This window comes from Mirounga leonina, unplaced genomic scaffold (genome assembly GCF_011800145.1).
Source record: "Mirounga leonina isolate KUSES-001 unplaced genomic scaffold, KU_Mleo_1.0 Mir_96, whole genome shotgun sequence".
Taxonomy (NCBI): Eukaryota; Metazoa; Chordata; class Mammalia; order Carnivora; family Phocidae; genus Mirounga; species Mirounga leonina.
Window position 1 is genome coordinate 6,760,513 of NW_023270871.1, and position 12,100 is coordinate 6,772,612.

Genomic DNA, 12,100 nt, shown 5'->3' on the forward strand with positions numbered 1-12,100 from the left:
TGGGTGCACATGTGCAGTGGGAAGAGAGGGTGTGTGTAAGACTATGTCATACCCAGACTTTTGTTTTTTAAAGAATTTATTTATTTATTTGGAGATAGAGAGAGAGAGAGAGAGAGAGAGAGAGAGAGAGTGTGTGTGTGTGTGTGTGTGTGTGTGTGTGTGTGTGTGTGTGAGCAGCAGGGAGGGACAGAGGGAGAGAGAGAGAACATCTCAAGCAGACTCCCTGCTGGGAACAGAGCCCAGCTCGGGGTGGTGGTGGGGTGGTGCTCAATCCCTGAGATCATGACCAGAGCCTAAATCAAGAGCCAGATGCTCAGCTGACTGAGTCACCCAGGTGCCCCATATCCAGACTTTTTAATTAACTTTTGGAATATAGTAGATCCTCAATAAAATTTTATTTAATGTGTGACTGATAGGGAAGTCTAGGATGTCCTGAAACCCATGTTATCCTTTACTGCTCATCCATCTAGACAGAATACTTGGAAATGGTAAAAAGCATAGCTCAGTTTGAGGTGCGGAGAAATCCTGAAGAATTTCATTTTCTTACTTTCATTGAAAGTTTTACTGTAGAACTTCATCATACTTTGTTGTTGTTGTTCTTCTTGCTTTTTTCTCCTTAGGGGATTCACACTATGAGAAAGCTTACTAGCTAAAACTGGCTACTGATAAGATACTTCTGGCATGTCAACAAATAAACTCTTGAATCCAGGCCAAAATGGAATCATCTACTGTTGTCCACAACATTAGAACACTGTTTGAGAATATGTTACTTTATTTCTTTTAGGTGAATGCAGTGGCTGTCTGAATACACAACTCCTGGTTACTAAGGAGTTGTCTTACCCACCTAATTTGTTAAAAGAATTGCCAGTTTAATGGATTTAGATAAGCAGTTCATTCTAGGGTGTCTTCCACCCTGTCACAATTTAAGAAGTTTGACTTCTTTGTTAGCTTTTGAGTCAAAATTCTCCCCATGAAATGACTTTTTGACATTGAAACCAAACCAAACAAGCAGGTATCAAAGGGAAGAAGGAATATTTGGCCTTCCAGACTTCTGCTGTGAGAAACAAACATTGTAATTCTAAGTCAGCAGCACTACCTCTGGAGTCTGAAAATGGTTCCTGAACCAGCATCATATACTCTACAACACAAATAAATAAATGAACAATAAGTATAATGCAAACATCTCAAGCCCAAATTCTCAAGGTCCAATTTGCCATTTCTTTAAGGCAAAGAGGAAGATTTCAATGAGAAAGAGCATTGTAAAAGACTCAATTTTTTAAAATCTTTTCTGGATTTGAAAACCATCTGTCGGGAGGCCCTGAAGAATATAGGAATAAACATTGCCTTGAGACTTGTGATCTGGCCCTAAAATTCTACCTCTCACCACCTCCGTGACCTTGAACAGGTCACTTCACCCCTCTGGGTCTGTTTCCTTACCTATACTTAGACCCTACTGAGGATTATGAAACCATTGAAGGTTGGAGTAGATAATCTCTAAGATTATTTTTAGCTCAAATATTCTTTGGCTTTATAAGAAGGATGATGGTTGAAGTTAAATTTTTTTGAAAGATTTGTGCAGGGGAAATGATGAACTATTGATGAGTTCAATAGTTATAATGCAGTAGAAAGGAAAACTAGCATTTATTGAGTGTCAGTTGTGTGCTAAAATTGTGCTAAACGCATATATCTTATTTAAGATTCACAACAGCACAGCCAGGCAGTATTATTATCCTTATTTGACAGATGAAAATAAATCAAAGTTAAGCAATTTACATAGCTAGTAAATGGTGGAACCAGAATTTGAACCCAGGAAAAGTTCACCAAAGCCACTATTCTTTATAGGAAGCGAAGAAGGAAATTAAGAATACATACCTGTTAGAGAATAACTGTGCTATTATGAGGGAAGGTTTTCTGAATGAGTTTATAACATAGGAGCTTTAGTGTTGTCTTGTTGGCTTTTGAGACTCTTTGCAATATGCACAGTTGGGGCAATAGAACCTATGTGATATTTATGATCTTTATTTCAACTGGTAACTTGCACAAAGCAAAAATATACTCACTGTTTTATTCATTTCACCCATGGAACTCTCTTTCTTGTTATTTAATACTTTAGGGAAAAGGGCGAAGATTATTCCTAATGAGAAAAAGGAGCAAGACCAAAGCTTCAGCTCTGAGCCCATTATATTACAATATTATTGCTTTTCAAAACACATTAATGGCCCAGAAAGCCTACATTCTGCTTTGGCTTCTATATGTATTACAGAATCTGCCAATAGTAGGTGCTCAATAAATGCAGTCTCTTTCTACTTATAAACTAGATTCATATTTTAAACAAAAAATGAAAATAAAAAATGGGGAATGATAAATGGCCTATATACCTGTCAAGACAAAATAATTTAGTAGTTGTACAAGGGACTTAAAATGTAAAATTATGAATTATACAAAGAGGAACATAAAAACAAATTATGAATGTTTGCATTTTACGTAGAGCACACTTCTGGTATGAAGACATGTTTGCAAATTTTAGCATCTGGAATTTTCAGACAGGCACTAACCTATTTGAAATTCCCCAGCAGTATTAACACTGAGCATCCTCGTAATTTGCCAGGGTTGTATTCCCCCATTTAAAGTCAAGAATAGCTCCCTGAGTTATTTTGGCTCACGTTTTGAAAAGAGACCCGAGCAGCTGCACAGGAGTGTTGGATGTCCTCATAGTTAACTGCTTGAGTGATGTTTCTTCCACTTATTGCTGTTTGTTCCTATTTTTAAATCATTGTCAGTACTTTTTCCTTGGCTCTTCTCACTGTCTGCACTTTTCTGGCTCTTCTACACAAATGGTTTTATGTCCTTTTTCTCTTGGATTTAGCATTAGTTGAACTCATTTGCACATTTTTGGTCAAAGGTGAACAAAGAGTTCTTTAAAGCATTCAGCAGATGCCGATCCCAATTTTACTTTTATGGTTTCAAACAATATATAATATTTCATATATTAAGCTCTTGGGTGTTATATTCCAAATATTCTTTTTAATTTGTGTTCTTCTTATAGCAATAACACAGTACTCTTGAGGGGATTTGTTTTAATTTTTTCTCTCCAACTTTTTTCATTAGATAATTTATGTCTGCAGAGAATACTTCCTTTTCTTTGATTTCATTATGGTCTTGCATTTTGTGATTCTTATCAATGCATTGAAGACATAGAGACCTTTTTCTTTTCAGCTATTTAAATTGTAGATTGGGGGTAGTCCTCTTAGGCTGGTGTTAATTGGGACAAAAGCCATTATTAAATTAAGTTTACAAGGATTTAGAAACTAATCAAGTGAGGCAACACTTACTGACCTTCTTAATCCCATCCACATTCATGATTTCTTCCTGCTTTCATCAGAACCCAAGACTCTTTCTATACCCAGGGAAGTTACAACTTTCCCCAAACTATTCTACCAAGCCCAAAATCCAGTTGACCTAGGAGCCATGGCCCTTCAATAACAGCACTGACCTCAAGAAAAACCCTGAGACTACATACCTGGCCATGGAAATAGACATGTGAATAGAGAACTAGTTTCTGTTTTTGAAAGATTCATTTTGAAAGATTCATTTTATTTAATTTAATTTATTTATTTTTAAGATTTTATTTATTTATTTATTTGACACAGAGAGAGAACACAGTGAGAGAGGGAACACAAGCAGGGGGAGTGGGAGAGGGAGAAGCAGGCCCCCCGCTGAGCAGGGAGCCTGATGCGGGGCTCAATCCCAGGACCCTGGGATCATGACCTGAGCTGAAGGCAGACGCTTAACAACTGAGCCACCCAGGCGCCCCTGAAGGTTTATTTTAAAACAAGGGGAGACTACAAGCCATGTTAGGTATGTTTGATTAAACTTCTCAGTTGGAAATAAAATGGATTATGCTTGGTGATTAAGATCCACATGTTTAATGTATTGAAGACACAGAAAGAGACCTTTCTTGGCATCATACTAGAAGGTAATCTTTTCTATAGGCTGTAAATTCTTTTGGGAAAGGGATTGCCTCTCACTCATTTACCTTCTCCCATCATTTAGTATATTTCCTGGTATATAATAAATATTCAGGAAGTGACTGATGAATGAATGAGTTAAGCAAAAGAGAGTCAGTGTGTAACCTGTAATGTTTCCTTTTTTTTTTTTTTTAACAAAAGAAAAGGGAGCCAAACGTTTATTAGGTAGCCCTTTAAGATCAGAGAAATTGTATGCATAGCAGCTGTAATAGGGGTGTTCTAAAATCAGCAGGCCCACATGAAGAATTCTGATTGCTATGTGTTTTAAAGCCAAAATTATACCTTATCCTTTTAAATGGTGAAAAGCCACTATAAATGTAATCTATCAATTTGGCTATTTATCCGAACTAGCAAAAGTAATCTGAACTTCATTTTAATTTATGGAGAATCTAATCTGGACCAAACTGACAGAGTTTTAATTTTATGATTAAAATGCATCAAAGTAGAAAGCTATGATCATGTTAGCAATTAGACTTGATATGCAATTTTGAAGATATTATGGAATTTGTCCAAGAATCCCAGAAATTGCTGAATTATACTTTCAATCTTACCTCAAGGTCATTACCCAGAAAAGAAAGCAAGAAAAATGTTACACTTTGTTGCTAACAGAGACCTTGGTTCCAAATGCCAATGGAGAGCTCTGGAGAACTGCACTATTTTTTGTGGAGAAATGCTTTATCTAATCTTGGCTGGCCTCAATTTATTTAAGTGAAGTGGTAAAGAATTTTGCTTAACCTATTTAACCTCTAAACAAAGCCACTGATGTTACCACTCTTGAGAGGTCTTAAAGAAGGAGAAAAGAGTCTAAGAGACTGAGAGAATTTATTCAAATGTATGGGTGATATGGAGATGTGCATCCAAAATAACAATGACCTCCATTCTGTCTGTCTTAGAGGAGTGTGTGATAAGAAAGAATCTCAGTATTAGTGGAAAAGGGAATTCAAATGAGACCTCACACTTTTGAATTCTCTATTTTTAACTTCATCTGTAACTCTACCCACTCAATGACTAATTAATTATCTTTAATCCAAACTAATTGCAGTGGATTTCATCTGCATATAGAAGGAAAAAGATGGAAGAAATACCTAGAAGTCCTACAAGGGACCAACACGAAGCAGAACCAATTACCTTCTGCCATACTTCAAATGTCATAGGGGAAGAATAATCAATTTGCAAAGAAATAAAATATCTGCTACAAAGGATAATATAATGGCATTCTTTTCATAGTATTCTAAGATTCTAGTTAAGACAGTGTGTTACTGTTGAAAGAATAGAAAAATAGATTAAAGGAGCCAAATAGAGAACCTAGAAATAAACCCATACAAATATAGCCAACTGCTCTTTGACAAAGGGGCCAAGGCAATACAATGTAGCAAAGATAGTCTTTTCAACAAATGGTCATCCACATGCAAAAAATGAATCTAGACATAGACTTTACACCTCTCACAAAAGTTAACTCAGAATGTGTCATAGACCGAAATTTAAAATGCAAAACAATAAAACTCTTAGAAGAAAAATAGGGGAAAGTCTAGGTGATCTTGGGTTTGGTAATGGCTTTTTAGATACAACACTAAGAGCTTGACCCATGAAAAAAAAGACTGACAAGTCGGACTTCATTAAAATGAAAAACTTGTACTCTGCGAAAGACACTGTTAAGAGAAGGTAATGACAAGCCACAGACTGGGAGATAATATTTGCAAACCATGTATTTGTTAAAGGACTGGAATCCAAAATATACAAAGAACTCTTAAACTCAACATTAAGAAAACAAGCAATCCAATTATAAAATGTGTGAAGGATCTGAACATCCCTTATCAAAGAAGATATACAGATGGCAAACAGAAATTTGAAAAGGTGCTCAAAATCATATGTCATTAGGGAATTGCAAATGAAAACAATGAGATACCACTACACAACTATTAGAGTGGCAAAAATCTCAAACAATGACAACACCAAATGCTGGTAAGGATGTGGAGCAACAGTAACACCCATTCATTTTTGGTGGGAATGCAGAAATGGTACAGTCACTTTGGTAAATAGTTTGTCAGTTTCTTCCAAAGCTAAACATAAACTTATCATAAGATCCATCAATCATGCTCCTTGGCATTTACCCAAATGAGCTAAAAACTTATATTGACACAAAAATATGCACATGAATGTTTATAGCAGCTTTGTTTATAATTGCCAAAATTTGGAAGCAACCAAGAGATCCTTCAATAAGTGAATGAATAAACACTGTAGGATACCCAAACAATGGAGAATTATTAAGTGATAAAAAGAAATGAGCTATCAAGCTATGAAAAGACATGGAGGAAACAAATGCATGTTGCTAAATGAAAGAAGTCAGTTTGAGAAAGACACAAACTTATGATTCCAACCAACGGACATCCTGGAACAGGCAAAACTATAGAGAAAATGAGAAGATCAGTGGTTGCCAGAGGTTCAGCGGGAGGGAGTGAGGGATGAATAGGTGGCATTTTTAGGGCAGTGAAACTATTCTGCATGATACTGTTATACAGATGGTGGATACATGACATTTTGCATTTGTCAAAACCCACTAAACTATTGGCACAAAAAGGGAAAGCTAAAGTAAACAATGGAATTAGTTAATATTAATATATCAAATTTAGCTCATAAATTGTAACAAATGCACACTAATACACAGTTAACAATGGGAGAAACTATGTGTTGGGGGGAAGCAGCAGAAGGGGGTAAATAGGAATTCTCTATATACTCCATGCAGTTTTTCTCTAAGCCTAAAACTACTATAAAAAATAAAGTCTAGTAAAAAATTGGTAAATAAATATTATATATTTTACATCAGTCCCTGCAATAAAGGTATCAACTTCACTTTCGTATTTTCACTGTTTAGCTGTAAAACAGCGGGCCATTGTGGAAAGAACAGGAAAGAGAATCAGACAGACCTGGTCTTAAATTCCCAGCTATACTATTTACCATCTACATGATATTTGGAAAATTGTTAAGATTTCTCTTAGCTGCTGTTTCTTTCTTTTTTTTTTTTTTTAAAGATTTTATTTATTTATTTGACAGAGAAAGACACAGCAAGAGAGGGAACACAAACAGGGAGTGGGAGAGGGAGAAGCAGACTCCCTGCCGAGCAGGGAGCCCGATGCGGGACTCGATCCCGGGACTCCAGGATCATGACCTGAGCCGAAGGCAGTCGCTTAACCAACTGAGCCACCCAGGCGCCCTTAGCTGCTGTTTCTTTATGTGAAAAATAGACATCATATAGAATTTATAGGGTTATTACAGATATCAAATGTGATAATGTGCAAAATTCCCTGGCATATATTAGGTACTACATAAATGTTAGTTACCATCTCTAGTTTTTTGTTTTTTTTTTAAAGATTTTATTTTATTTATTAGAGAGAGAGACAGCTAGAGAGGGAACAGAAGCAGGGGGAGTGGGAGAGGGAGAAGCAGGCTCTCGGCCGAGCAGAGAGCCCGATGCGGGGCTCGATCCCAGGACCCTGGGATCATGACCTGAATCGAAGGCAGACGCTTAACGACTGAGCCACCCAGGTGCCCCACCATCTCTAGTTTTTAAAGACATTGTTTTGGAATCTGTCCTAAAATCTTAAGTCCTACAAAAAGTTGCTTTGCTGATTTTCAGAGTGGGAAGGACAGAATGCTTAATGCATTTAAAATATTACATTTTTATAGAATGAAGGAAATGAAAAGAATTTTCATTCTCAACGAAACAGCATTTGACTGTTTTAGGGTGGAGAATATGATGATTATTATAGCCAATAGGAGATAGTGTTGAAAAAGAACAGTTCTTAAACCAGCTCTTCTGAACATAAGCAGCAATTAATTGAGAAGGACAGCTGGTGGGTAAGGAAGAGAATAGAATCCCCACTGGGCTCTTCACTTAGAAATAAGCAACAGAATAAGAAGTTAAATCTATAAATGTTATCATCCTGTGTATAATGCCTGAGAAGACCTGCACATCATCAGAATTTAGATATTAGTGAGTAGCTTTATATGATGTGAATACAATCAAAACATGTTCTCTTCATAGCAGATGCTGGAAGATGAACTTTCTCCTGATTGAGCATCTTTTCCATCCCATACCCTACTTTCCTCTAAGATATCTAGGGCTGCTAAAGTCATAAGCCCAGACCTGAACATTAATATCTCCCCAGAAGCTGAAGCCCTTTCAGTGCTCAAGATTCTCTATTATTATATCATGATGATCATCGTAAGTGTCTAATATGACTACGATAGGTCAAGCATTGCTCAGATGTTAGGGATAATTAAAGTGAAATAGGAAATTGTCTGAAAGTTCCCTCAATTTGAAGAAAAATCCAGATTAATTTTTTTAACTACTAAAAATTTACTTTGTTCTGAAAAGTTAAAAGAGATATAAATATTTAGATGAATGTATTAGTTTTACCAATGCTACAGTAACACATTACCACAAGCTTAGTGGCTTTACCAAAACACAGATTTCCTGTCTCGTAATTCTGTAGGTCAGAAGTCTGAAATGGGTCTCACTTACTAAAATCAAGGTGTTGGGAGGGCTGTGTTACATTGTGGAACATCTAGGAAAGAATTCGTTTCCTTACCTTTAACATCTTCTAGAGGCTGCCCATATCCCTTGGCTCGTAGCCTCTTTCCATCTTCAAAGCCAGCATGGCATGTCAAGTCCTCACACTGAATAGTCTCATACTCTTCTGCCTCCCTCTTCTACTTTTAAGGACCCTTCTGGTTACATTGGGCTCATCTGAATAATCTAGGATAATCTCCCTTTCTTAACATCAGCTGATTAACAACCTTAATTCTAATTGCAACATTAATTTCCCTGCTATATAAAATAACATATTCAGAGACTCTTTGAATTAGGATGTGGACATTTGGGTGGGGGGCACTGTTCTGTCCACAATAAATACCAAGTCAGAGTTGCTGCCCCTATCAGCTCTAATAGCTCAGAACTTCATGGGAGCAGTGTAAATTACCTCATTAACTAGTTGGGGAGACTAGTGAAAAGGTCTTTCAGCAAGCCCTACTGTGAAATTCTTTCCACGGAAGTTTATGGCAGCAGGCAGGGGTGGACATAGCTCTCTGACATCACTTCGTATCTACTGATCTGCTTATACCTCCTAGTAAATTTGGTGCCTTGCTTTAACACTCTTTTTCTTTCTTTTTAAAAAAGACAGAAATGTTAAAATACAACTTTATTTTCAGGAGGCAGGTCTCTCTTTTGCATAGACATTGGGAGAGAGCAAAAAAATACAAGAAGACGTAGCAAACATTCTCACTAATTATCTGATGACAAATGAATTATGTTATTTATGGCTATAGATCTATTCCCAACTTCCTTAGAAATGCTTTAGTATGGAAACAATGAACATTCAAGAATCATCTCAGCCTGAGCTCTAAACAGTGACAATTTCAGAGACTAATAAAAGGAAAAGAATAAACAGAAATGTTTTGTTTCTCTTGGGACTGACCAAATTGGGAATGGATTCCCTGGTCTCACAGACACACCCTTCTGAAGGCAGTAAAACCACAATATGTGAAGTCCTCACCCATCCCCAAGCCTGCCTATACCAGGAGATGGACAGGCTCAGGTCTGAAACATCCTTTATCAGTCAGAGAGTCTTAGAGGTGGGATATTAATAGGGTGAGCCCTTTTGGTTGAGTGGAGGAGATACTCATTGGGGTTTTCAAATATAGAATAATGATGTTTTAAGATTTCTAACACAATGGTGTAATAAGCTTCTTAATTGCATTCAGGACAGAAGTTTTATGATTATGCAATCATTTTCCAATTCTCAGCCTTCTAAAATAAACATCTGGACAGGATTAAAATCCCCTGTGGGGAGAGACTGGGTGCCACTTTGCTATTTCTCGACAGTGTGCTTCAGGTCCTGGGCTCAATGGCACTGCTTCTCTGTACCGTCACTTTTATCCTTATGCAAAGATGACTCAGGAGAAATGTTACCCGGAGAACTCTCAAATTTTTTAATGTTTCATAGTTACCAATTTCCTCAATACTTGTCCTATCTGCCAGTTTTCTGGACCCATCACTAGTGATTCTGATTCTTAAGGTCTAGATGGGTACAGGGGATCGGCATCTTATCAGGTTTCCCGAGATAACTCTGGTCATGCCGTTTTCTCAGCACACTTTGAGAAACATGGCCTTAGTTCCCTGAGCCATTCTGGATGAGTGCTGTGTGCATCCACTTTGCACAGCTATCGTCATTAAGGAACACACTCTCACATCATACTGTGGGCCAATTAATCTGATTTCTCTAATCATGAATGTTCTAGTCGTTCACTCTCCAAAGTGGTGAGGGATTTCTCAGAAACCACTTTGGTTTTTGGAGAAGTGGAGTGACTGCATCAACACTGATTTTGTTTTCGTAATGTGGGCAGAGGACAAAATTAACCTTTTGTTTTCTGGTTTGAGTTAATCATTTGGTCCAAAAAAGAAAGCCATTAAAATACTCACTGTATCATTTTGTTTGATTACAAACCAAATAGATTTGGTAAGTGAGATTTTGATGAATCTGGACAATTTCAATATCCACACTGGGGAAGTGTTTCAGGGGAGTTAAAGGAAGGAGTGAGAGTAGGAGATTATTCAAGACATTTTATTTTGTAGATACTTGCCACTATTTCTGACATCAACTCAAGCATTCTGCAAACAAGTGGCTCTTAACATTTTGGAGAGAGTCGTGTACTCCTTGGGGAATCTGATTGAAGATCCAAAGCCCTTCACCAGAAAGATGTATGTAGACATGCTTTCACACAAAAATTCTCAAACAACTTTAGGTATATTATGGACCCTCCCATCCCAAAAAGCTCATCCATATTTAGAACTTGGGTTCTGAGAAGATTGCCCTGTGCCCTCTCCCTTTTTACCACTATCACAGACTCTCTTGCATTAGTCTTTATGCATTATATAAATAAGAATCACCTGGGGTAATTGTTAAGCGTATGGATGTTGGCTTCCATCCTCAGATTGATTCAACAGATCTGGGGTCCAGCCTAGGACATTGCAGTTATTTTATGAGCCTCAGGTGATGATGATGCAGGTAATAAATGACCACAATTTGAGGAACAGTCAAAACTGAGAAGCTGGGCAGGTGGCTTGACTGGTACAAAAATATAGTAAAAACAAGACCACTTCCCTCTACCGCATAGAAACCTGGGTAAAAAGAGTGGGGCTGGCTCTTCCCATTCCAGACCCTACTCTATCTACCCTTCTGTTCACCTCAGCTGTCCTAGGACATTGTTTTCATTTTCCCCAAGGAAAATTCCCCACAATGCCCATTTTAACTTCATATTTTTTGCATAAAAGATTGGAAATGAGGGTGCGTAGGCAGAACATTTTTCTCTCACCCCGAACTCCCACAAGGGGCCGTGGGACCATTTCTCTTCAAGGGGACTTCCTTCTCCTGTGTTCATGGAGCTTTATTGCTTACAACTCAAAAGAGGTAAGGGCAGGGTGTATTGAGTAGAAAGGCTGCAGAGACTCTTCCTCACCAGCCTCTAGATTTTTCTAGACAGTAACTTGACTGGATATTTTAAAACAGTACAGAAGAACTTCTGTAGGTTGGCAGCAGCCATTGGTGAAAAATTCTCTACATTTGTTGAGAGTTTATTTGTGCCAGTGGACAAGAGTACTATAGAAGCAAACAAAGGCAGTTTAGATCCTGTCCTGCCTTAAAGGGCAGGCTCATCATTTGCCTTATTGATGTTTCAAAAGACTGGTCAGAATAAAATACAAACCTATCCATCCCACTCCAATCAAACAGGACATACAGCTGAAAATTCTGTCCAAATATCTCAAGATAATACTTTAAATTTTCCTTTCAGAGAACATATTGTTTCTATGGCACTGATCTCAGCTAACTTTCACAACACTAGCTTGTCAAACTTCCCTCTTTCATCCCTTACTATAAATAAAGATTGCTTTCAGATCTTATGCAAAGAAATGGAAGAGATTGACACATGTGGTCTGAAGCAAGAGGACATTTCAGTGGCTCTCATCAAGGCAAAAGAAAAAAACAACCAAATTTGATGAGTCTTTTATTGTTGAC

At 37.4% G+C, this 12,100-nt stretch overlaps 1 protein-coding gene across 3 annotated transcripts in view; it reads left to right on the plus strand.

The window, feature by feature from the left end:
• The window catches only part of LOC118006413 (F-box only protein 4), a 382,076-nt gene that overhangs the window by 146,851 nt on the left and 223,125 nt on the right, over positions 1–12,100 (plus strand). The window lies entirely within an intron of this gene.